This window comes from Falco cherrug, chromosome 6 (genome assembly GCF_023634085.1).
Source record: "Falco cherrug isolate bFalChe1 chromosome 6, bFalChe1.pri, whole genome shotgun sequence".
Classification (NCBI taxonomy): Eukaryota; Metazoa; Chordata; class Aves; order Falconiformes; family Falconidae; genus Falco; species Falco cherrug.
Window position 1 is genome coordinate 35,027,799 of NC_073702.1, and position 27,849 is coordinate 35,055,647.

A 27,849-nucleotide genomic window follows, 5' to 3' on the forward strand; every position below is an offset into this window, starting at 1 on the left:
TGGTCCAAACTCTGCCCTCAGATGTACATATAACTCCCAGAGATTTCAGGGGGAGTAATGTTCATGTGTGTCAGGGCCATGTTTAACTCCTTTCACAGAGCCCACACTGATGTTCTGGCATATTTTGGGACATGCAATCAAAACCCAGCATGCATGGTTGAGGATGATTAGGATGATACTACTACAGTAGCTCATAGGAGCCTCATGCAACATCAGGGCCAAAAGGTACCAAGTATTGCTCAAATGCAAATCAAACCCCAGATGTATAGATAAGCACATAGAGAAAATAAAATGAAATGAAATAAAATGAAATAAAATGAAATAAAATAAAATGAAAAGAGAAGAAAAGAAAAGAAAAGAAAAAAGAAAAGAAAAGAAAAGAAAAGAAAAGAAAAGAAAAGAAAAGAAAAGAAAAGAAAAGAAAAGAAAAGAAAAGAAAAGAAAAGGAAAGAAAAAAGAAAAGAAAAGAAAAAAGAAAAGAAAAAGAAAGAAAAGAAAAGAAAAGAAAAAAGAAAAGAAAAGAGAAAAAAAAGGTAAGAAAAAGAAGGAAGGAAGGAAAGAAAGAAAGAAGGAAGGAAGGTTGGTTGGCATGTTGTTTGGTTGTAACAGGCCTAGAGAGTGATATGAGGTGCACAGGATCACAGAGTCATTCAGTGGCAACACCATGATTGATAACTACCCTTCAGTTTAGATCCCTGAGAAGGATATCCATTTTCACAGCTATTCAAATATCCTTAAAGACTAGGATGGAGCACACTTGGAGCAGTCACTTATTCCATGCTTTTGTAATGTGGTACTCTCTTTTTAGAAAATAAGCAGAAATGTGTTATCCAACAAGAGTTTCTATTGACTTTTTGAATTTCTGATCAGTCCTTTAAGGGGAATGCCACTCTAGAACACAGTAGCCATCCTCACTCTATCACAGTATCGACATATACAGAGAAACACTATGGAGAGACAGTGATAGTGAACACGAAGCAAGAAATAAGGCCTAAGGCACCTGTGGGAGATGAAACAGAGAAAGGCAGAGGATTATAGGTGCAGATGTTTAGATCTAGGCACATAGCCTGTCATTCTGCGGCCAGTTTCTATCTTTGCATCACATACAGTGCTCACCTGTCCTTCCAAGAAGACGAGGAGCAAGCTAGTATTTAATGAGAGGGGAGCACTGTGTTATGAACAGCTTAACAGTGGAAATGTAATTATGAATTCTGCTTACAGGAGAAAAGAGGCTGCTGAGAGTGTCCCGTGGCACCTCAGGTGCAGCGCAGCACTGCCTCTTTCACAACTTGCGCGTGCTAGTGTTGCACTACCAAAACTTGCTTGCTCCAATTTTATTCCACATGTTAACATTTTGCTCTGCTAGGAGGGCAGCCCATTTGCTTTGCTTAGGTTGCTGCAATGTGTGTCAGGTAAAAACTTCCCAAGGGAGAGCGGAATTGGTGTTCCGTGGAGATCAGTTGGGGTGCTTGCCGGGGAGACATTCTGCTGTACAAGATGGGGCAGGCAAGCCTGTATGTTTAGGGCACAGTGGTGACTGCAAAGAAGAGCAGGGAACAAATACACAGGCAAGTTTAAGAAAGAAGGAGCCTTTCGCAGAGAAGGGGGTAGGGTTTATTCAAACCAGGAAATTGCTGAACAGTTAGAGAGCAAGATGGGAGGAAAGAACTTGCCACGTTAGGCTACAGTGGGTTTAAGGTAAGATTTATTTTGGACTCGGTTATTATTTAACTTCTTTTTCCAGTTTAATGTTTTGTGTTTTGAAAAAGTTCAGCTGCAGAGACTGAGAGCCTTCAGACAGTTTTGCTTTCAAGAAAGGTGTGGTAGTTCCCCATGGAGATATTAGCTGACTGAGTGTCCTTGCTCTGGTACTACTGATGGAAACAAGTTCTACTTGTGTATCAGCAGCTCCCAGAAGCTCTAGGTGTGTTTCAAGACACCAGTGTATACACTGACCCAACCAACACAAGTCTGTTTAAGATCGTATACTGTACCTGTCATGATTACGTTTGCATGCTTATATATAGTAGCTTGATCTTTGACTCATTTAATGAGAGCATTGATTTTAACCGCCGTGTGAGCTGCTACACAATCATTATGGTAAATACATCCTGGTTTATTATTTGGTTTTTTTAAAAATTAGACCATCAAGAGAACCCAAATGAGAACTCTGTTCAAATAGAAGATTAAGGCATACTACATTATTGTTTTCTTCATACTCGTAACATTGGAGATATGATATGATGTGCCATAAATTTAGCTAACAACTACTTGATTAATCTGTCAGCATAATTAGTAGATAATGTCCTAAGGGCTGTTGTAAATCAAGCTCTTTACAAAAGCAGAGGCTAGATATTTTTTTTTTAATGGTCATTAATAATGATATATAGAAAAAGGGATTTCTCACTTTAATATGGAGTTTTGAAAAGTTAACTTCAGGTGTCTAAATGCTGAGTGTCTGACATGTACAGCTACATGCTCCCTGTAGGGAAATAGACACATCAGAAAGCTTTTTAATTCCACCCTGAAATGAGTGAAATGAAACTGCCCTGGAGATTCCTTCATCTTTTTCTGATTACTATTGAGTGATCCCAAGACAGCATATTTAAATTGATGTACTAATTTTTACCTGGCCCCTCACCAAGAAGACTATGCTGCAACTGTATGTTTAACATGGCTAAATTTGCCTCTGAGCAAACTAACATCTATGAGAACATGGTCCTTTAAATGACAGCTATAAAGATATGATCCTTTACATAAACATTTTATTTCAGAATCATAGTGGGGTAAAAGCACATCTGACATGCATGTGGTTCCTCTAATGGGCAGTTGTGGTCCTCAGTTCCCCTTCTTGGCTCTGCAACGTGAAAAGATTCCTGTTTGGGGAGGATGACTACTAGTTATAAGTTATACTGCAGAGACTAACCATGGGTTGAAAAGTATTTTGACAATTAGGCATTAAAGAGGTTGTGATATATTTTGGATAATTTATTACTTATTATTATAATTATTTGTCAGTACTCATTATTTATTATTCAAGAAAGAACTGATCACCAGGCAACCAAATGAGATAGATAAATCAGCTTTGTCAAATTGAAAGCATCATGATCCATAGCTCCAGGAAAAGGGCTCCTGTGCTCGTGATCCAAGCACAAGCAGGAAGAGAGTCTGGAAGAGCCATTGCTGAAGGTCCTCTCTGATTGTCAGGTCTCCGTGTAGGCAAAGCAGAAAACATCCTGCTCTTGCATGGGATGGGAGCTGAAATCTCTTGTCCAACCCACTTCCAGTCTTTGCAAGGCTCTTGTATTTTAGTGAAGCATTTGATTACCTTTGATGGAGAAAGAGGGATGTATGTCAGACACATATCACTGCAGGAGAACTTGTGAAATTCTTGGGAACTTCACAGTAACCCCAGTTAGGACCCACTAGGCTGACAGAAGGGAAGGCAGGAAGGCTAGAAATGCTGACACCCCTGCCGCCAGAAATGAACTGAGAATGATGCAAATTTTTGCATCAGAAACACTAAGATCTAAATTTTACTTAAAATTGGAAACACAAAAACTGGTAAGGAAATGAGGGTCAGTACAGTACAGATTAAGATATGAATTCACACATGGCACTAATTTGAAGTGTATAAAATACATGATCATATCAATAACAAAGGAGAGTGAACACAAATTAAAAGAGCTTAAATGTTTAAATGTGAAATTTACATTTTACCATGCAAATTCTTAGCCAACATGTTAAGAAAGAAATCCTGTCCACCCAACCTGAAGTTAAAGGGTACAAGTGGGATTCTGTTGCCTAAACCTGGGTGCCCAGGGGTATTTGAAGTGCCTCAAAGTATCCAAGATACCTGAGTGGAGCTGGGAGATAGGTCTCAGGACTTCAGGAAACTCTGCTCCCTTCTGCAGAGGGAGCTGGAGGCTAGGTAGGACACAGCTCAGTGCCTAAAATCACATTCAATCCTTTTGCTTAGGCAATGCAAACTCTCCCTGGGTTTCAAAACAGATCTTGGGTAAGTGATGAGGTACCCTTATGTATGGCTGTAGAAACAATGTTGTAATTAACAGTACCAGTGAGCCCAACCCTTTTCTTAGAAGTTCATAAAAAACAAAACCTTTTATTCCACTACATACAGGAAAATCAGATACCACTAATGCTAAATGATACCTATCTGCATGTTAGATGTTTCTAAAATGAAATTATTCTATCTGACACCCCAGAGTGTGTAACTTTTGGTTGATTTTGATCAGATTGGCTTTTTGGTCTCTCTGCCCGTGGAAATCACGTGCTTATTTGAACTTCTGAATCTCTGCGTCATCAATATTTTCTCACTATTTTTCTCACCATTATTTAGTATTGATTAGATTGTAATTCAATAACAGAAAGATCTGTATATTACATTTATATTCTGCTAAGCTGCTATTCATATTGTGATCTTGTTTTATTTCTAAATTACTGTCAGTATTGGTCATTAGAACCAAATCAAATAACCAGCATCAATACTGATAGCCTAGGGAAAGGATGACGGATTTCTTTTGGGGGACTTCAGGAGGCTGGGAAATGTTGGCTGGTGGTTGCATGTAGCCAGTACTGAATGTCCCAAGAATTTCAAAATATTGTACATGTTGACTGTCTAAGTCAGAAACTGTTGCATACAGCACAAGACAACCATGTTAGACATCAAGTTAGTAGAAGAATTTCCGAGTACTTGTGGTTCAGCTCAAGTGTTTGTGACTTGATTATAGTTGCTTTGTATAAACATAATAAAATCCTAACCATCTGTGCATGGCTGTACAATACACATACAGATACACACCCGCACGCACTCCTAAATACACACACACACACACACGTATTGATGTCTGCAGCATGTGTGTGTGTGTGTGCATATCCTTTGTGCTTTAAAAAGATCAGTTTCACAAAGCTGAAAACAATTATGAATCAAATCATCTGGGAGGAAAAATTGAATCAGAAAAATGTGAATGGTAGTTAAAAACTGTTTACTTCAAACCCTAAACAGTGTAATCCCACAACTAAAAAGCTTGTTTAAAAGAACCAAAATGCTTACCAATGAAAGCAACAGTAACAATATCTATATCTATAACAGGTGTAGCAAGAAAACAATTTATAATGTGGATTTGGTCGAGTTTTTTTATGTTGGAAGCTGTAGAAAACTGAGACTGTGAAGAGGAAATCTGGCTGCAAGTGTTAAGGGCAATATGAAGAAAGAACATTTTTGGGAACAAAAAGCAAATGTTATTGATCCATTTTTAGAACAGTACATAACAATGCATTAAAAGTAATTTGTGTTTAATGACTATTTTTGTTCTGAATTAAAAAAAAAAAGTAGATAATACATTTACCTTACATAAAAATATTATTATCTAGTAATAATCAAAGTTCTTCAATAATGATCAGCATTAGATCCAGATATTTTCCATTTGGGAGTTTTAAAATAGCTGCCCAAGGAAGACTTCAGAAGCAATAATGTTCATTTTCAGTGAGTATTTCAAGACTTTGGAAATGCCAGACAGTTGGAAGAAAGATAGTGCTGAGCCTATATATCTAAAAGGAATAAATACGGTAATGCTGGAGATTACAGGATTATCAGGGAGATGCTGATTTCAGACAAAAGCATGGAATATATATTAGTCCACCTGATTCATAATAAATTTGAAGAATTTAATTCAAGACAACCAGCATTTGCTTATGAAAGTAGATGTCAAAATACTTCAATGTAGCAATAACATTACAGCAATGTATTACACTGATGATAAAAGGTCAGCATTATATATTTTGATTTTTGTGGGTGTTCTTTCTAACATTTTTCATGTCCTAATGTGTTTTTATGTGGATGTTCTAAAATGGAAAGGGCCTGGAATCAATATAACATATTAACATACTAAATAGATGTAATCTACCTAAGCAATAGGTCCCAATAAATAATTTTAAGCAGAGATGCATTATCAAACAGGTGAGAAAGAAGGTGGTATTTTTAAAAAGGGTGAAAAAACATGGTGGATAAACATCTGCAAGCACTCCTTGTGGACTAATGGATACAAAGTTGAACATGATATTTGAACATATTAATAGGGAAGCATACAGTCATTAATAGCTCCTCAAATTTGGTACAAACCATCCTGTAGCCTTATTTTGATGTCCACAGTGCAAAGATCTATGAGGAACAATGAGATGGAGTCAAAGAAGAGCACCAAGGAGTGAAAAACAGTTTCTGAAGAACTCACCTGAAATTAAGTCCTTTTTTCAGAAGGAAGATGAAGTCTTGGGGTTTAACCATTTGTAAATACTCAATGCTGCAAGATACTTTCAAATCAAAGGATACTAGATTTATTCCCATACTTTATGCAGACATTAATTCCAGTGTCTCTGAAATATCAAAAGATATATTTCCAGAATTATTCTGTCTAAAATAATTGCAGCTTTATTTACTTATATACTCATTACTTCAATATTTAACAATTATTTTATCCCATACATTTATCTAAAAGGCTAAAACCATCTGCTTGGCTCACAGATTCTCAGCCCAAAGACCACATAGGACTGGAAGTAAAGAGCAGAAGGAGGGATAATAACTGAAGTTTGCATCTAAGTATTATTAAATGGATTTTCATGGGTTTAAATATCTGCTGGGGATATAATATCAGGGTCACTGTGTGGGTCATAATGTGTTATCAGTGAGTTCCTGAAAGAAAGAGGCTGCTCTTTCCAGAAGGAAAGGGGAGGTGATGTTGTATGTATCAGTAACAATTGCTGTAAGGCTTTTATAAAGTGGTCTACACCAAAGTGAATCAGGTGTGCATATTGGGCTGCTAGATCTAAGAAAGCATGAAACGAAACGGACAGTAACAATTATTCCAGCATAACATTTAAGGAGAACCCCTCTGAAACTTTTATTATTAAGAAATGCCCCGTCCCCAGTGTTGTGGAAGCAATAGAGTTGTGTTATGCTGTTATCCAAGGTCACTCTTGTAGATCTTCTTGTGACAGAGTCGTACACACTCATGGGACTTACAGAAAGCTAGCAGAGCATCCTGGTAGGATAAAATCTTCTTGTAATCCCAGTAATGTGCTTCTCTTTCAGTAGTGAGGACATCTGCAGATTTGGTTGGGAAGGGCCTAGTTTTTCATACAGTCATGTATGCCTCAAACCACAGAGATACCCAGAAATTTCAGATAAACATTTACTACTACTATAATGGAAGACTCAGAGTCTATGTAATATTTTCAAAACACTTAAAAATACTGGAAAATGTGAAATTAAAAAAAAATAATTAAACTTTGACACTCTATTGCCATTCACAGACTGGTAATTTTGTGAAATGCCAGTTTATATGTACATGGTGCAAAATGAGAAAGAATATTGTTTCCATCAAGTTGCACATTTTATCAATTGCACAATACAACAAAAATGCATTGTAGAGAAAAATCCTGGGCCTAAAAGGAGAGATAGATAATAAAACGATTTTTTTTCCCTCATGTTCCAAAAGATCCTTGAAATTTTTTTCAAAAAAATTTTTGAAATTTCACAGAGGAAAAATTTTGTCAATTTAATTACATAGAAAGTACTATATGAACTACCATAAATTGACGTGCTTGTACAGCATAAACTGGTATATTTTCTGCAAAGGAAAAGCTTCTAAGCTGGTTTCAAGTGGTTAAAAATTACCTTTGTGTATTAATTGGTTGTTAGACTAACTGTACAAGTCAGGAAAGATGAAAATTAAGATAATGGAGAGATCCTTTTGATGACAAAGAACTGCTTGTATTTCTTTCAAAATATACAACAAATTTCTGTGTTTAAAGTTTAGAAATTGGAGTACTCTGAACTTGTAATATGTAAGATTACAACAGATTTTTTTATCTATTTTTTTGATCGTAAGTGTAACTCACCTGAAAAGACATCACAGAAGAGCAGAAGTCATGGGAAAAGCTTTCATCCAGAAGTATACGTTATCTACTATGTAACTTTACAATTTGATTTCTGCAAACAGTGAGTTTGTTGCAATTCAGCTACTTCTTTTTGGAAACAAATGTTTACCTTTCAGGAAATCATAAGAATTTCAGAGGGCCTGAAAAAACTTGACAAAAGGCTCCATGTACGTTGGTTGGACAAGAAATGCTGTACACAGACATTCAGCTGAACATGCATCCTTCAGAAATCCTTTGGTGAGAAATGTTCTAATACTTTTGTCTTCAAATCCTCATTTTCAGTCTTCTGAAACTTATAAAATATACAATGCCAATTTCTAACTCAATTGTATAAATGTGAATTTTCTTCCATAAATAGAGTTGGACAGATAATATAAACCCGCTGCATATTACTTCTCCTAGGACTGGGCTTAGTGGTGATTTTAGTTCTACATGTTGAGTTTTCTGAGCTTAAAATGAAAAAAGTGCAACTTTATTTTTTTTACAAAATTTAAATTGTATATCTGAGAGCACTTAAGAGATAAATACATGATATACAAAAGAAAATGGGATTTCTCCTTTGTTTCCTTTAAAATAAAGTGGTGTTTCTGATTTACTCCAAACAGACAGACTTGTTGGGGGACAAAGTAAATGTGAAAAAACACCAGTCAACTGGATGTGGTAATTCTACCAGAAAGTTGTTTCCCAGAAAATCTGGGACATTTCTTCAAGGTCTTGTATTGAAAAAAAGTACTAATAAGCTTACCAATAAGCAGGAAAAGACTCAGTGGAGAATGACTTGTCATTTTTTAAGCTCAGGAAGTGTCATAGAATCCAATGTTTTTGCTTGCATTTTTTTTCCCAAGGCCAGTGTTATTTTTTCACTTGTGAAATCAGTTCCACCTCTCAGGCTAAGAATAATGCTGCCAGTGTTGTGAATCAGCTTTGCTACTTGTATCTCCAGAATGGACTTCTACAGTGGGGACCAAAAAGTACAGGTGAATATGCATGAGTGAGGCGCTTGCATTGACATATGCCTTGAACCACGTCTTGTTCCTCGATACCAACAAAATAGTAGATTATCCCAAGCTTTCCTAAAAAAAATAAATAAATATTATGATTAAAGCAGGATAAACAAGTTGAGAGCAACCTGTATTCATGATTGCAAGTTGGTTTTTTTCTTACCTTACATTACTACATTTTGTCCCATCAGGATTTCTGGTGGGTTATCATGGCTAGAGAAAACTCACAAACATTTTGCTTAAGGTCTTGTGATTTCTTTTCTATTATAACCTACATATTCCATCAAAATGCTATCAATATGTTTTCATGTGGCAACTTTAAACAATGTTGGCTTTTAGAAAACATGGTAAAAGCAGTATATTGTAAAGGTTTAAAATTAAAACAACATTTGAATTTTGATTCTTTGTGAAAAAAGTTTTCAATTTTATAATTTCATTAATATTTACATCCTGAGTGGATCTTTTAATAGCTAGAAAAGACTGAAATAGTCTAAAATTTAAAAAATTAAAAGAGATCATAGTTATATTTATTGGTGTGCTGAGTTCTAGATGTTAATGGGAAATAATTAGTCTGAACATTTTTCTTAAGGAATATGAAAATAGAATAAAAATAGACTCCTCCATTTGCTACAAAATATCTTATAAGGATTGATATTGTAATTACAAGTCTTGCATAACTTTGCGTGCCTGTTATGTTACTGGGCTAAGCACATTTAACTGATGAAGTTGAAGAAGTCAAGCAAACATTTTGCAAAACAAGTCAAAGATCTTCTCAGTTGAGCCATGGCAATGGTTAAAGTCCTGTCCTTTGGGAGAGTGGGAGCTAGTTACAAGCATTCGCTGTAGATGTTTTTGAGTAATTTCCTTTTTGACTTCCATAAATCATGCAGTACTTTAATTGCAAATGCATTACCAGCAGACCATGGCCTAAGCAGGATTATGGATTTTCATTTGTTCCTAAGATTAGTCCATGTTTTTGTAGTTCACTTAAGATCCTTTCAAATGCTTTTCTCTTATCTGTAAACTATAATAGTGATTGCACTTCAGCCTGCTTAATTATTAATCTTTATTTAACAAATTAGTAATTGGATATTATTTGATATAAAACATGCTTTTGTTGAACACTGAGTTCATTTTCTGGCTAAATAAAATGAGAAGTGGGAGAGGAAAAGACAAATACTGGACTTTTCTCATTTAAGTCTCACTTTTTCCAAGTTCACAAAGTAGTTATAGAAATGGATTCATTTTGCAAACTTCTGATATTTTACAATTAAGTTTCCATCCGAAATACAATTTGTCTGCAAGTTCTAGAAATGTTTTTTTCAGTCTAGTTTGAAATCAGGTGGTTGGTTCAGATTGATCAGGTAAGTTATATGGTATTAATTCTGTTAATTAAGTCATTCCAGATATGCTGAATCCAGCCTATATAGTCAGGGCACTTCAAAAAAAGGTTTTTGTTTTTTTAGGAGTCTTTAAAATGCAGGAAAATGGAATAATCAGCTCTTCACAGCCATGATGCATAGAACAAGAGGTAACCAGTTTAACTTGCAGCAAGGGACAATTTTGCTATATATTAGGAGAAAAAAAAGCCACAGTCAAGGAATGGAACAAATTGTCTGGGGAGACTGTAGAGTCCTCGTCACTGGAGGATTTAAAACAAATATGCACGTGTCTGTCATGGTGAATATATGGCCCCTGTGAGGGCACATAGCTATATTAAATGTTTTATTTATATACTTTGTGACCCCTTTATATGTTATCTTCTAATTTTATGTCCTTTTCCTGAGCCACTCTCAGATAAGCAGTAGGATACTCAGTGGTGTGGTATGGAAAGAAGTATGTACGGAGGGAAGTATGTACTGCTTCCGAAGCAGTATGCAAAAGGAGAATAATAAAAAAGAATGAGCAGGAACTCACAGTATATGTAAAAGATATTGCTTGTATCACTTAACATACTTCTGGTAACTGTTTAAAATTTATTGATGGAAAGAGTATAAAAACTAGACTAGAGAAACTCACCCAGACCGGCATAGCAAGGAAGGGAGAGTTCTTAACTGTTCCTTCAAAGATGATGAAAAAGAACAATCCATCTGCAAAAGATGGTCCAGGGAAAGGTGGGCAGTAGGCCCTTTTCCAGCATAAGACTGACAAAATCGTGATGAGGAAATGAAATTTTCTGTTTCAAGGCAGAATATGTGATAATACTGTTGGATGGAAGTGTCCTCAGTAGGGGTGGTCTGCATGGAACAGGGAACAGGATTTGGTATAGTCCTTCACGGACTCCAGCAGCCATCTGTCATGAAATAATATTTAGAATTTAGAGATGATTAAGCTAGCTGAAAGCTTGCCTTTGCTCAGCTTGTTTTGCAGTTGTTTATATTTGCTGTGCTTGTATATTTTATGACTTGGATAAGTAAACAATAAAATCTGTCTTAACTCCATTTTATGATTTTTAGTCATAAATAATATTTTGGACATATTTTGGGATCCTTCTGGGTTACAAATTAGCCTGCCTGCTTCTCTTCTGTATCAGCATTAATGCCAATCTACTTTCCATCGAGCAGTGCCAGAGGTACTTGGAGGTCATCCACTGCGATGCTAACTAGTTTTGGTTCCTGTCTCATGTTGAAAACTGGTGAAGATGTTATATTTCAAGACAGGAGTATGCCTTGGAGAAGATATTGCTGGCAACATCATCTACAAGCTAATCAGCAAAGATCAAGTGTCTGTTGCTAAATGTGCAGGGTCTGCATGATTTTTTTCCCTCTAAATATCCTGGCCCAAAGTTTTAATGGATCTGCTTATTAGTCAAAACAGTGAGAGGAGCTTTAAGGGACTGGATGCAATGCACAAAGGGCCCTGTGAGAATGCTGACAGTTAAGTAAAGCCATGTGAAAGAGGAACATTTAAAAGGCTGTACACAGCCACAGGACTCACAGGACCAAAATAGGATTGTCATGGAGATGGATGCCTAAATATACATACACATGTTTATCAAAGGACACTGTAGAGGCTGAACTTACTCTAAGATTTATGTTTGGGTGAGGGAAAGGTTGTCTTGCAGAGCAGTGAGGATGGAAGGAAAGGCTCTTTCCTTCAGTCAGGGTCATTGCTGGAAAGAGTGGACTAGAAAACAAAAGCAGAACAATACAGCAGCCGAGCCCAGCTCATGCACAAACAGGAGAGAACACCAGCAGCACAGAAACCATATATGTAAAATAAACTACTCCACCATGACAGAAGTAGCATGGAAAAACAGAAAGGGATGTTTCTTGGGCTCATTGAAATTAGGGTTAAAAATCTGAATGGCTTCACTGGAGCCACATTTTATCCATTTTTTTGTAAAGACATTTTATTACCTGATTATATATTCAGTCTGACCTGAAAATGCTAGCTTTTCTGATAAATGCCTGTGGACAGAGAACATCTTTTACTGAAGCAAAGTGTTCTTTCCCTCTTTTTTTTTTTTTCTTTCTTTTCTAGTGAAGGAACTGTTTGACATAAAAGACTGCCAGAAAATTGAGTATCCTTCAGAAAAAGGTAAAAGTAGGCTCACTGGATGTGTGCCACTGGAAAAAAGGGTCCTGTACCTTCAACCTGAGTTACTACCAAATGAAAACTATGTACAGACAAAGTAATTAACTGGCCATGTACTCCTGAAGAAAATGTTCAGCTCCAGAAAGAATATTATAAAGAAATCAGAGGATATGATGTTATTTTATATCCATCTGCAATGTATTACATGCATATTTGGTTCTTATGTGCACGTGTGTTTATGTGAATATTATGTGTATATTATATATTAAGTACATCAAATGCATGATTTTTGATGCACAATACATAGTTGTCATTGAAATAGGTGCTTCTAGGGCTGTGCCTGTCTGCTGGTGGGATCACAGAGGAGCTGAAGAGGTCCTACCAGAGTTAGGTGCCGGTTCCCAGAAATGGTTTATTGTTCTGTAAACCAGCAGAGGGTGCATCTCCTCCCACAGGGCAGGGCTCTTGGTATTTCTTCACAAGAGGACTAAGATCCTTGTATTCATGAGCAACACAGTTTTGAACAGAAATTTCAAACTATGAAGAGTGTTGTAAAGCTTCAAAGCAAACAGTCACCAATAAAAATTCACGTGGTACGTGCATGTGAACCATCCGGGACAGGAAGAGATGTTAGGGTTTGGGGTATTTAAGAAGCCTCTGGCTGATGTTTTGTGCTTACAGTTTCTGCTGAGCAAAGTCACATGGTAGCTAGAGGCATGATTTCAGGAGGACATGAAAATCCACTTGTTTGATCTATTTACCCATCCACTTCTCTTCTGGGGAAGTATTCATGCAAAACACTTTATGAGTTTCTGTATTTTTCTGTCTTCCACCGGCTCACTACATTATCACACATCCTAAAGGCTGAAATGAGCAAAGAAGCGCGATGCCGCTGTTTCCTTACTGTATGCTGAACCTTTCTTGCAGCTATTGACCCTGTGCAATGTTGAGGAATTTGGCTAGTCCACGTTCATCAATTTGGAGCAACTGTTTAGGAGGCCATTGCCCCTGAAGATATCTCCAGGTCCCAGGGACGTGACTCACTCGGGGCACGTGGTGGACTCCAGCAGTCTTTCCTGTTCAACTTGCTGAGTGAAAATGAGCGAATGGAGGTAGAAGAATCCAGGTCAGTGCCTTGCATGTCATTTGGTGGTCTTTCAGTTGTTGATTGCTTTCTCCATCGTAAGGTCTTTGATTTTAATCGGATCATTGTGTGCACATATGGATATTCCTGGTGGCCTAACCAGTGAACATAATTAAAAGAAATGATTGCCTTTCACTTTAAGCAAACATCTGGTTTTACTTGAAACAAGATGACTTAGCTGTTTCAGAAACATTCTTGTAACCCTGGATTCACATTTTCATCTTAAAATATATATTTTCTCTGTTCAAGCAGCATGTTAATGTAAACACTATATATAACTGACAACCAAAATTTTCAGAAGTATTTGGTGCTCTGAGCATTAGTGAAACCACAAGAATTATTACATTTTTGATTTGATCTCTGTAAATCTGTTTCAACAGTCACTCTGATTTAAACAATTATTCTGATTTATACTCCAAGAACTATAATTTGCAGAAAATGTAACCATGTGAAAACATGTTTTTGTATAGTATATCTTGGCAACCTTGTTTTGTTGTGATGTCATTGCGTTAGGTTTCATGGAAATACTGAGGGAATAAAAGGAAAACAAGACCCTCTCTTTGAAGTATATTCGCATATCCCCTCTTTCCACCTCTGAAAAGGTTTTAATGTCTTTTTTCCGTAATGACACTGAGTTTTCTGTTATTGCTTGACTGACATTATAGTCAGAAATGTACTAAAGACTCTCATGAAAGGAATTTAATTGAGAGGGAAGGTTTTGTCACCTTTCAGTTCTCCCTATCAGGTAGGAGTCACCATTTGTATAACGAGCTATTTTGAGATCCTGGAGTTCTTTGCTTTCATGTTGTTACACTGCCAGATTCTAAACAGTTAAACACAGGCATGTATGCAAGATACACAGAGCAGAGAAAATGAAATTTCAGAGCATTTATCAACAGCAGAAGTTAACATTGGAGCTTTCTCCATTAGAACTCTATCTAATCTGGTTTATTGTAACATCTGAGGGAAGATGACTGTGCTTTATTAAACCAATAGCTCTCATTCACTTCATCACATCTGCTCTTTCTAGAAAAATAAAATAAAATAAATACAAGGTTATTAAGAGTAGCCCTTCATTATAAAAAGCATACGTTACAGATATGTACAATAGAATGAAAAATGGCAAAAGAAAATGTCTTCATATGGAAGCAATCCATCTGGATATATCTAGATATGGTATACAGGGATTTCCAGTACTATTAAAAAGGTTATCCCTAGTACAAGATATTAAAAATATGCCTTGTATGATTTAGGGATTTTAAACATATCCAGTGTTTTTACTGAAAGAAGAGAAAAAGAAAAAAAGGGGAAAAGAGGAGAGCATCACATTCGGAAACATTCCTGAATGACTTCACATTTTTCTTCTTTCCAGCACCAACAAGAAAACGCATCAGACACAAGCTCATGCCTGTCAGATGTGACCATATGCTAAAACAAATGACACCACTTGCTAATTTCATTTCCCCAGCTTGTGCATTTGTGCATGCGTCTGCTGTTCTGTGTCTTCGATGTTTGAAAGCAGCACCTTTATTCTTATCTGCTTAGTTGCACAATGAACTACAAGAAATTTTCCTATTGGGGCTGATTCTGCATTCAGTTGCCTTAATCCTGAGCAATTTAATTCATTTCAATGTATTTCTTAGTTGACTAAGAGAATACCTGGAGAACTGAGCTATCATAACTGACCCTGTAAACATCATCAACCACAGTGCTTACATACTGTGAGTAGTCCTTTTTGGCACTCTCTACGAGGCATGAGACTAGTCAAGTAATATGTTCTTTGACTAGTACTGAGTTGTCACAGGATCAGACCATTAATAGATATTTTTTTTTAAATGTATTTTTCAAGAGTAAAAAAATCACAGATTTTGTTGTTTCTGAGTTTGTGCAAGCTATTAAGTAGCACTCTTCATGAATCTATCTTCACAAATCTACTTTTCAATGTATTATTATCAAAAAAATCCATTTAAATTTTGTAAATTGGCAACTGTTTCAACTCCACCTGAAAAAGTAAATGAGCAAAATGAACACTGGACATGACCTCAGCACTAGTCATATATCATGTTCTAAATATTGAAGGCAATGTTTTATAAATCTCTGCAGCTATAGCCATAGCTTTGAGTAATTTACCATATTTCCTTCAAAATGCCAATCATGGACTGTCTCTAGTAAATTTTGTTCTTGGTACAATAAATAAAATTAATGTTCATGTATTAAGAAGAGTTACTGTAAATTACTGCTCCCTCTTTTGTGACTATTGCTTTAGCAGTTGGTGTAGGAAATGAAGTCGGTTTGGGGAGTAGGAAACAGCAAGAGTTGTAGAGTACATTTGAAATTCAGGTTTAAACCGATCTCAGCCTGCCTCCACGTTAGTCATTTCAAGGTCTGCTGCAGGTGGTCTTCACACAGAAGCTCAAAAGAGGCCATTTGTGCCAAAACGTGAAGCTGGAAGGGGTAAGTGATGGAGCATTCACAGGGAACAATAAAGCTTTCATACTATGGAGAGAGTGAAGAACCAAGCTGAGCAACTTGGAAAAGTGTTAGCGAATAGAAGGTAAAAATACATAAATAGGTTAAAAGAGAATGTAAGAAAAGGAAGGACAGGCTTTGTCTTTGGACAAACGTGGAGACGGTTTTCAGAAGAGACACTGCTAAATTGCTATTGTTCTGCTAAAGTATTCTTCATAAAATAAGTAGAATCCAATCCCAGCTGAACTAGCACTGTCAGTATTGACAGTTTTTCCCAGTTCTACCTCAGCTGAAATTCATTATTCATTTTAATTGTTCCTGCATCCCCAACTTTCTAATTTCTCCTTTTTCCCAGTCCCATCACTTTCTCCAGAGTTGGCTTTTTACCCTGCTGGAACTTAAAACTGAGGGTGAAATCTTGGCGCTACTGAAGTTAATATAAGTTTGGCCTCTGCAATGAGGTCTGGATTTTACATAGCTGTTTAAGAAGTTCTGTGGGAGAATTCGTGCCTTCACTCAGGCATTTGGCAGTTACGTATTAAAATCTATTTCTTTCCACTGACCTACAAGAAGCCCAGTTTATTATTTGAGATTAGGCACTTACTGTGGATTACAAAGTGTCATTGTTATGATTTTATCCTGAATGTCAATAGTTAAGTGGCTGAGGAGGAGCTATGAACTGAATATGGTTGTGTCCTCCAAGCTTTGTGTAAACATGGGCTCGAGGAGACAGTGATCCCTCCAGACACGACAAACGTGGGATGAAGGCAGAGAAGTAGCAAAGAAAAAGAATAAATAATGTGGTGGCAAACATAAAACATTTTCATGACTTGTGAGAGCTAAGGTCACTGAAAATGATGGGTGGCATATTGGGGGATATCGCTGACTTTTGTCTTTGCTATGTTTCCTGAAAGAAGCCCCTATCTAGTTGTCCTGGACCATAGGTTTGCATGAAAATGGTAGAAGCAAGTAGTGAGGAGATGCCATTTTGCATAGGAGAAAAGTGAACTCAGAAAACTGTCCACTTTCAAACAAACTGTGTTTAAAGATAGCAGCTGGGGCTTTGCCAACATCTTCTCGGTGGGCGGTTTGATGTTCTTCCACTTTGTGGTTAAGCTAGGAGTCGTACTATAGCTCAGAGCAGGATAAAGGACCAGATCTTATAACTCAGCTTCTATGGGTAAAAACTGCTTACTACTTCCCCTTAGTGCAGGAGACTAGATTTTGTTTCACAGATATGGTTTCATCAAAGCAAAGCAAATTCCACAATTACTCATTACTTTAGTCGTGTTACTTGTGCAGTGCAAGATAACTACATGCTTAGATTTTTGCTGAATTAGGGTCTAATTCTGCTGTTGTCTTCTCAGCATGTATTTAAAACAAATTTGGAATTAATCAGTGTAAAAAGAGCCTGAATATGGCGTAGCTGCTATTCCATGGCACAACCTTAATGAATTTTCCTGTGGAAGTTGTCTGTGGCTGACTTTGCTTCTGAGCACTGTCACTGATATAAATAGCATGTGTAGTGTCATTTCCATGTAACAGATTAACAGTGAAACAAGGAGTTCATTAAGAGCATCAGAACAAGCATACAAATGAAAAACCAGCAGTGTAATTCCGCTGTTGCTAATGGAGGCTTATTGCTCCTTTAATAGCAGGACAGTCTTCGCAAAGCTTGAAGCTCAATAATGAGAAAAAACCCACCATATTTATAAGTCTCAGAAGCACTGCTTTTGGCATCTTCAAGGGCTATTGTTGCTATGGTACAGATTAGTCAAATGATCAGAAAATAATTGTGTGTTGTCAACAGGGCAAAAGGAATCTAGCTGAGATACTTGAAGTACCCCAACACAAGCTGAGCTTAAGATTTCTTCCTTTACTGTTTCTACACAGAAGTTGGTGAGTGGAGTCAGTCAAGGGAAATAACCGAGGTTGTGGGTCCGAAAATTTTCATAATCTATTTTGTATGTAAAGACAAAATTTATTCTTTCATTGTCTGGGTTTTTAGGGCTCCTGAAGTTTAACAGATCTCATCGTGGACCCAAACTCTGCTTCTGTTAAATAAATTAGTGAATCAGTGATTAACACTAGAACTAAAACAGCATGGGATTACAAAGCATGCAAACTGTTGTTGCTGCAATGCCACATGTGGTAAAAATGAGTATGGAGTATTTGTAGGACTGATGGGAGCATTTGTACCATTTGTGTTTAGCAGTGCTGGTCAGGGTAGAAGTAGAGGGCAAAAGCAGCATCATGCTCCGCAGCATGACATGAGAGAGGCTGTGACATTCTGCTGCTACAATGAACAAGTCTCTTGAGTGCTGCCCTGCCTAGAAAAATTGACATCCTTTACCAGCTATATCATGGCTGATATAGCTGTCTCCTCTTCTCATTAAAGCCATACATACAGTAGACATATGCTTGTACTGGCTTTTTTTTATATATATATATATATATATATATATATATATATATATATATATATATATGTAGGAAGGAGAGTGTGGAAGAGTGGTTTGAGATACTCATACGCCTGTGTGCATGCCAGGCTATATGTATAATATTCCTTGCAGTGTGAAAATTGCACCCTGAATTCTTCACAAAGGAACTTACGTAGAGTGCCATCAAGCCATTTAATGCTATGAGGCAAGCAGAGGCTGAAAACATCACAACTGTTAAGAAGTACCAGGGCATCAGTGGAGAACTGGTGGGAAAGTGAGGAGAATAATTGGTTAGGGCCCCTAGCAGGCAAGTCACAATTCCCCCGCCATCCCTCTGTTTGCCTTAACGGGCTTCAATTGCCTTCACAGGTCTGCACACCAAATTCACCTTCTGGGACAGGAACATTAATTTATTTGACAGCACTGTGTGGAAGCGGTGTGGTGGTTTCATTTTCCCCTTCCACAATCGGCCTTTTCCATTTGTATGGGAAACAAACCATTTCTGTGAAAGATCCCCAGATCTCTCGGCAAGCCAGGTCCAAGCTGGAGTACATTAGCATCCTTCCGTTAGTGTGACTTGGAATTTAGACAGGCTGAAGGTCAAATGAAGCGAACTGATCTTAAACTCCCAGAACAAAGAAAGAGAAACAAGAGGGCAGGTATGTTGTCTAAAATATTGCCAAGTTATTTAATAAACTAACTTAAATTAAAATTGGTAGCCTTTTAAATTTGGCAGCTTTGCTTGATACTGGGCAAACTTCAGAAATTTGCAACATTGCATTGGGTGAATCTGTCCCATTTTCTTCCAATAGCATTTTAAACTGTTTCACCTTGTGAGTGGACAGGTCTGACTCAGAGGCCCTGTATCCAAGTATCCTGAAAGATATTGCATATACCCTCCTGCTTTTCTCCTTCAAGACCTGAAGAGACTGCTGTGACCACATTGCATGTTATGCTTCAAAGAACACTATACAAAATTACTCAAGTCAGGCCTGGATCAGTTGCGTTACCGATGTGTGAGCTAAGGCATCCTGGTGAGGAGACCTTCAATCCTGAATCAAAGGACGGAGGGTCTGTCCTACAAAAGCTGATTCGGACGTAAGTAGTTCTGACTGTGTGAAATGTTTGTCTTGCTTCTGCTCTGAATATCGGCAGAGATTTTTCAGGTTAGAGGCGCATTTACATTTCTTGCAAATATTTATTTCTCAGGTGAGACTGAGCATCTCTAAACCAGACATACAGGATTGTGTCCTCTCCATCATCCCCAAGATGTGCCAGGTATATACAGTCCTTCACACCCTTTTGCTAATGTGTAAACTGACAGCCTGCACAGAGCTGCAGAAACAATTGCAGCACTTAGGCTGATTTATGTTATCTGTTTATTTTAAATGGTGAATCAATCAGAATAACAACAAAAATGAAGTTGTTCCTGGCTTCCAGGACTATTCTATTCAGTTCTAGTTCCTGTAACTATGCATTTGCATTGCATGTGCCTAATGCATTTATATCTATACAGTAGACACATATTTCCATATTTGTGAATTCCCTTACACTTATAAATCACTATATATAGTAAACTATATTTAACATAAAAAGGGCTGATTCGCATCCTTTCTGTCTGGCAGAGGAGCAGCATCTCTTGGACTAAACCATGAAACATTTCACGTTCACCTACTTTTTTTGGCTTTTCTGGAGATACTGTTACTACTTGTGTGTTCAGATCTCAGGTTCCTCTTTTTACTCAAGTTTGGATTGAGCGACTATAGTAGACATGAGGTTGAAACACCTTGGCTTTTCTGAATCTTACTCTTTTTGTTTTAAGGGAATTCCTTTCCTTTCAATGTGCCACAGCCTGCTCCAGTTTTACTGTCCTTGTTACCAATCCACTAGGCAAAAGGAATGAAGCAACTATGATACTTCACAAAACTCAGCAAATACCTCTTAGCTTTCACCCTTTTGACCCCCTTTGGCCCCTAATACTGTGACCCTAAACTTACGATTTATAAGAATCTGGTCCCAAGAATCCATTCAACTCTTAATGAACTATATCTTTAGTTTGGATAAATTGATAAATACAAATTAACTCGGAGGTAATAAACCTGATCAAAGAAAGCATTTTACAAGCACTGAAGCAGTGAAGCCTTTTTACAGAGAATTATTAGAACGAAACTTGTACTGATAAAAAATAAAAATACAATTTAAAACTGAACCTTTTAAGAAATATTAAATGGCTGCATATTTTATATATTAAATCACACAATGTTTCAAAAAAAACAATGGTGTCCTCTTTAATGAAACTCTATTAAAGAAACAGACCTGTCAAGGGAACACATTTTTATATCCAGTTAGGTTTTGTATTTAACAGATTCCCACTTTGTATATTTTTCTGTGGTAGCTGCTAAGTAAAATATATATACTCTTGAATATTTGCTTACTTCTGGAATGGGAAATTTCCACACAATTTAGTGATTTAAGAACTGATTCTAATCTAATTAAAAAAAACCCTTTGGGAATACTTAAAGTCACTCAACCTGTGGAACAACAGCCCTTGTTCATTTAGGGCATCATCCAGTTCCCAGAGTCTTTTCACAGATTTCAAGAGAGGCTGAACTGCACCCTGGAGCCACCAATGTGCCAAATTGCTAATCTGACTGATGCTCTGGCTTCATTAGACCTTCTGAAGAACTGCTCTGGGAGTTTATCACCTTTCAGTGATTACTCAGTTGCTCTTTCTTGCTTTCTTAAGTAGATTAATAATAAAGGAGACTAATAATGAAGGTAGTCAAAGTTCAGAAAAGCACAGGAAGGCTCAGATAGTTCATCATGTCACTGTTCGTTGACAAGCTACAATACATCTGAGGTGCTCCCACTGACTGTGAACAGACTGTTAGCACATAGAAAGGGCAGGGTAATCCTACTTGGCTGTCAGGGACAGAGTATTTAAAGCTAAATTACACTGTATTTGCAACAAGGAAGAGTGCATACATGGAGAATTGCAGCAGGTCCATTGATACCTTTTAACTTGTTGACTCACTGTCACCATCAGGGATTTGGGCACCTCTTAGGTTCACAGTGCTGGGTTTACCATTCATACAGGTGATAGCTGCCCCTTAAAAGGTTTTGAAAAAGATGATACCCAAAATCAGAAGTCACTCACACAAATTCTGTCCCTAATATCAACAAGCAAAGTCCGTAATTTTCTTCCCAATTGCAATAAATAAATAGCAGCAGTTTAGAAATTACATTTTATCACGCAATGAATCACAAAAGAATTCAGACGTGGCGGTCATCTGGTCCCATCCCCTGCCTAAAGCAGGGCTGAATCCAAAGCTCTATTGACCATATTACTCAGTGCCTTTTCCTGTGAAGGTTGTGATTATATTCACAGATGAAAATTTAACAACCTTTTCTTGGTATTGGTTTCTTGTCAACAATTATCATAAATTGGCACTGCTTTCTATTGTTATTTTTAGCCTCTGGACTAAAACCTAGAATTCAACCATTCAACCCCAAACCTGATACAGGGTTTCGTTTAAAGTTTTTTTTTCCTGAATGATTGAAATAATTCAAAATGTCTTTGCAACTTAAATCCACAAGCAGAGTTCCAGTCTGGGTAGTGTGTTAGGCATTATTTTCATAGTGGGAAGTGCAGAAAAGGTGCAAAATACAAGGTCCAGATCGTTGTTCAGGTTAAATCAGCATTTTTTTCCTTTGACCTAGTAGATCAGCAACTTCAGTAGCCATCTCTGCCATTTTTCACTGAATTCCTCTTCTGTACTACCCTGTTCCACCACGAAAAATCAGCAGGAATGCCTTTACTCCACAACTTTAAATACTTTTTAAATTTTTTATCTGTCCCCCATGTGTTGTTAACAAAATCTTTTGTGAATGGGTTGCAGAAAACTAGTTCCTGACAGTTTCACTTGTTATGATTCCAGCCATTTTATCCATTTTATCACCTTTTTAAACAATAGAAAGTCAATTGCAAGTAATCTGCAAATACCTCCCATAGTATCTGATTCAGAGCAAGGTGATTAGAAAGAGTGATTGCTAATGAAAACCAGAAAGTGTCACTGGTGCCATCCACCTTCCTTTTCCAAGTTCTTGAAACACTTGTTCTGTAAGTAGCACTGTAGGTGTGTGCAGGTATACGAAATAAACCCAAGCACAGCTGCTGCATGTTCTCTGTACAAAAAATGCATCCCATCTGTTCTCCCTTGAGGCCAGACCAGCTCTAGCTGTGTAATCCCTGGAAGGTGCTTGTTCTTAAAACTTAATAGCAATGAGGATTCATAGCTTCTATCTTATAAAATACTCTATAAAATACCTTTGAAATATTCTGACAATGTAAAGAGGCTGTAAGACACTCATTATACTTCTTTCAAGGTCTTTTGGATTGGCATAGCAGATATAAAATACCTGTAATATAAGTGGGAATACATGTACTGGACTCTAAAACCTTTACTTATAGAGGATGAGAAAAGGTTCTTCTTTGTCCTAATGTATAAATCCTGAATCATTCAGTGCCTTTGCACAAAACCTACTGACTGGACCGCTCCAATACAAGGGTACAAGTTACATTGTACCTCAAGCATTTCCTTCTGTTAAGGTTAGGTGAACATTCATCCTTGCAAAATTCCTTTGCCATAACAAAACAGCACTTTTCCTGAGGAATGCATGTAACAAGGGGGATAAGAAGAAAGGAAAAAAGGCATTTGTAGAACAATTTCCCTACTCAACATTTTCTCGTTGTGCATACATTGGTTTCATTCATCCGTACCTCTGCTGAAGTTGAGCACTTCACTGAAACATCTAATTCTCTTCACCACTTTATTTACAGAGAAAGATGAGCTTTAAACCATTTAGTCCAGTTTTGCTGAATTTTTTTTTCTAAAGTGATTTTTTCTTAACTGTTTGTTTTCATTTCTTCACAGAAGACTTGCAGTGTGTGAGATGTTTGGTTGCCAGCAGAGAACCTTGATTATCAAAGACAATGCTGCTATAGAGTACAAATGTACATTTGTATGGCATTTGGCTCAGATTCTTCCAGAAGAAGATAAGTGAGCAATTCTCCTTTGGCTAGCCATTAAAATGGAATCCCCAAATAAACTCAGTAGTTCAAGGCCAGCACTTCTCATGGCTGTGAGTGAAGAGAGCTGGTTACAGCTTCTTTTTTTATCCCTGTTAGATGGTCAAGAGCTTAGAGCAAACACAATACCAGGAAGGGAACAGACATGGATGGGGCTGGATTCAGGCAACACATGAATAGAAGGCACATGTAAGCCTCTATCCCATCGTATTCTTCACATTGTGAGTAACCATACAAAATGGACAATGAGTATTTGCTAAGTTTTTGTGGTTAAGCTTCATTTCCATTTCTTTCTACTCTCTTTCAGGTTTTGTATAGCTGTTACTCTGACACAAAACTTTCTTGAGGGGTGAACAGTAGGTGACCAAGTTGTATCCCTAAATACAGATATCTAGTGCTGTCAGGTGTCTTCACATGGTGGGTTGCCCCAGGCCAACAGCCAAATGCCTGCCAATGCACTCGCTCACTCTCCCCCAGCAGGATGGAGAGAAAGTAGATGGCAAAAAGGCTTGCAGGTAGAGAATGATGGCTAAATAGGGAAAGCAAGAGCTGTGTGCCCAAGCAAAGCAAAAAGAGGAATTTGTTCACTATTTCCCAGCAGCAGGCAGATGTTCAGCCTTTTTGAGGAAAGCAGGGTTTTGTCACACATAACAGTTACTTGGGTAGACAAATGCCATAACCACAAAAGTCTGCTTCCCATTCCTTCTCCTTTCCCTAAGCTTTTATTAATGAGCACAATGCCATATGGTATGGGATATCCCTCTGGTCAGCTGGGCTTAGCTGTCCCAGCTGTGTTCCCTCCCGGTTTCTTCTGGACCCCCAGCTTATACGCTGGGGAGCACAGTGGGAAAGAGAGAACACTTTGATGCTGTGCAAGTTCTGTTCACAGATAATGAAAACACCGGTGTCTTATCAGCACTGTTTCAACCACCATTTCAAAGCATGGCACCATACAGGTGGCTATGAAGAAAGTCCCCTCCATCCCAGCCAGTTCCAGTACCCCAGGGCACTCACAGGGGGCTGGCATGTAAGGGTCAGGACCTGCCAAAGCCTGCAGGCTACTGAGGCAGCAGGAGCAGGTAAATGCCAGGCAGGATGCCCTGAAACACCTAAGGCAAAAATAGCTATTTTAGACATGCCTATATTATGTATCACTTTGGATCTTGCCTTTATCTCCTTCCTGTTAGGTTTTTACCTCCTGTGAATGCTGCATTGTGGTGATCCCTGTTTGATACCACTGTTGAGTGAAGAAACAGCTTCAGAACATAACAAGCATTTGTTGGGGTAATGTATGTGAGGTATGCGCATGTGGATATTCATCTATCTAGCCACTGATAATAATGTTTTAGCCCAGATGAACCCATTTCTAGTCCTGCCAGAGATGTTGGTATCACATAGTGTGGATCACTTATAGAGGCCTTGCGTCTTCCACAGCAAATTCTACCGAGGTACAAGGCACATAGGCAAAGAAGCATAAGCTGGCAAGTAATTTCAAGTCCTGGGACATGACTTTGTGTATCTAGTGCAGAGGAGCAGTTGGCATGACATCTTTATGTCTACTCTGTTAGTACCAAAACACTTGCAGCCAGATAGGAGTTTAGATGCTGAAATACTTTTGGTGCTCTGAATGTAAACTGTAAGTCCACGTAAACATTATTTCTAGTGAAAAATTTATTTGCTATAAGCTAAGGAGGAGAATGTAATTTACATAGTCCAGAAGAATTATAACACTTGACATCCTTTTACTGGCTGGTAGGTAGCATTTGTGGTTTAAGTATTGCTTCAGAAAGGATTTGAGTAAGTCATACTTAAGGAGCATTTAATAACAAGAGAAGAGGACAAATGGAATTTAACCTGTCTAGACAACTGTATCTGCATGGAGTAACTCTGTCTGGCAGTATAAAACTCTAGACGCAGAAGACGTAGATCTCAAGATTTGATCCCACAAATAAATTAGCTTTCCATTTCAAAAGGAAACATTTGGAAGCATGGGACAGTCACCCTTGACTTGTCCAGGGGTGCCTCTGCTGCTGTGGAAATCCAGCAACTTCACCAACAAGCCTGTCCCACCTTTTCCTAGATGAGATGTCTCCAGTTGCTCCAGTTGCTTCAGGTCAGGGACATCACTACCAATGGCTTCCCGAGTGAAACTCTCCCATCTAGGCAGGCCCTTGCTTTCAAACTGTTTGATAATTTATTAGCACCTAAATGCTGTTGAAAAACACATCATTCATAGCTTTAGCACCAAAGTAAGTGTTAAATGGCTGGCAGGAGGGCTATCTGCAGGAACATGGCTGGTGTTTAACACCTAATTATCACTTTCCAGGGTCCTCTGGCTAAATAATTGAGAACTGCAGTACCCAAAGGTTTCAGAAAGATTTTGGAAATGTAATTACCTAGCTAACAGAAAATTAAGCTGTAATAAAGCCTCCTTTCTGTCCTTTTGAAAGCTTCTGTTTTCCTGTTTTCTGGTAACAGGGCAGGGTCAGCTGTTGTTACACAAAGCAGTGACAATCACACCTCAACTCTATTTCTGTAGAAGAGGTCGTGGCATATTTACCGCAAACACAGCCAAAAAATATATCAAATGAGAAGAGGTACTCAGCAATGGCATATGACAAGTGGGTGGCAAAACAGTACGAAAAAATGGGGAGACTTCTTTCTTGTCATCAGCTCTGTCCTTTCTAGGCTGCATGGAGGAGGTGGGTGATGACTGTAGAATTTGGGGAGCTGAGTGAAGGAGTATGAAAAAGCATTGAAAGAGACACCATCAAGCCCACTGCTGTCATAAGCGAGCCCATCAGCAAGCTCTGTTGATAAATTTAGAAACCCTTGAGTCGAGGTAGAAATTACTTGTATTCCACTCTCCCCATTTTAACATTGCTCCACACCAAAGATTAAGAAGTTAATTGCTTTTATTTTGCTACCTGAATTTATTTATAGAGAGTTTATATCCATTTATTCTTCTGTCAACATTTTCTTCAGCTGATAGCAGGTTTATTTTACTGATGCCTGTGTTACTCCTATAGGTTTAAAGAATAATTACATCTTTGCTCCTTTTTTACAGCTAGATCAACAAGTTCTAGATTGCACAGGTTCTGATTGTATCTTCCTATAAAAACAGACCTAGTTCCTTTCCAGCATAAATTCATCTTTACTGAATGTGGAGATTCAGAAAGGTCTTTAAATAATGCAGTAACATGTCTCTTCCCAGCAACATTACTGCTGTTCTCTAAAGTCCTGCTGGAACTATTCCTTGTTGTCTAGTATGCTACATGAGGATAAAGTTGCTATGAGAAAATACCAAGAGAAATCGGAGGAAGAAGCTCCTGGAAGGACTGGAGGTCTTCTGGGATCTGGAGGAAATGAGTTGTGAGCTGGAAGGTTGGATGGCTCCTCTCTCACAAGGAAGATTAATGGGATAACCCAGCTACTGGATGAAGGCAGATAAAAAGGGGATTATCAGCAGTAAGGCACCAGTTCCTGCACTTACTGTTTGCAGCAAGACACTTTCTGAAGCTAAGGAGGAGTGAAATATGTAATACAGAAAGTCATTGTATTGGTAAAATAAGAGCTGTAACATGGAAGAGAAGGAGCTATTTTGCCACCATGCTGTCTAGGTCACACACCTGTGCTCAGCAATTTCCCTAATTATTATCACTGATGAACCCTATGCCAATAGCTAGGGCTCCAGATTTTTCCAATTTTAGGCTAAAGTCTCTAGACATTGCTTAAGGGAACAAGGGCCTCCCCACATGTATCTGCGATGGAAAACCCTTGGAATGTCAAGATCAGTCCTAAAATGACAGGATTTATCACAGTCTGATTACAGAAACTTATGTAACTACATCAAGTAGCAAACTTCTTTAGATAGTGCACAAAGTCTCTTTCCACTTCAAAATGACCTGAAACCAGACTTTTCTGAAACATGGATTTTTATGCATTTTATGGCAGAAGTCACAATAGACAAATAGCTGATACATAAAACAGAATAACAGTTCAGACAGAAAGATGATGCTTTAACGGAATCATACAGTAGTACTAACACTTCCGAATCAGCAAGTCTGAGGCTATAATGCTGAATCCTAATATTTCCATTTAGACCCATGTTTGACAGCATTACAAAAAATGGTGATGTCAAAAAGACTACTGTTCCTGTGGCTGACAAGGAAACCATTTTATATATAATTGTTTCAGCCTACAGAAGAGGGT

The 27,849-nt window shown here is 37.8% G+C and overlaps 1 long non-coding RNA gene across 1 annotated transcript; it reads left to right on the forward strand.

The window, feature by feature from the left end:
* The first annotated feature begins 1,643 nt into the window (after positions 1-1,643).
* On the forward strand, positions 1,644-25,986 carry LOC129736363 (uncharacterized). The gene is made up of 6 exons (XR_008732836.1): positions 1,644-1,698; positions 8,073-8,193; positions 13,422-13,620; positions 18,918-19,646; positions 19,758-19,826; positions 23,483-25,986. It is a non-coding gene; the product is annotated as an uncharacterized LOC129736363 (long non-coding RNA).
* Positions 25,987-27,849: the final 1,863 nt, after the last annotated feature.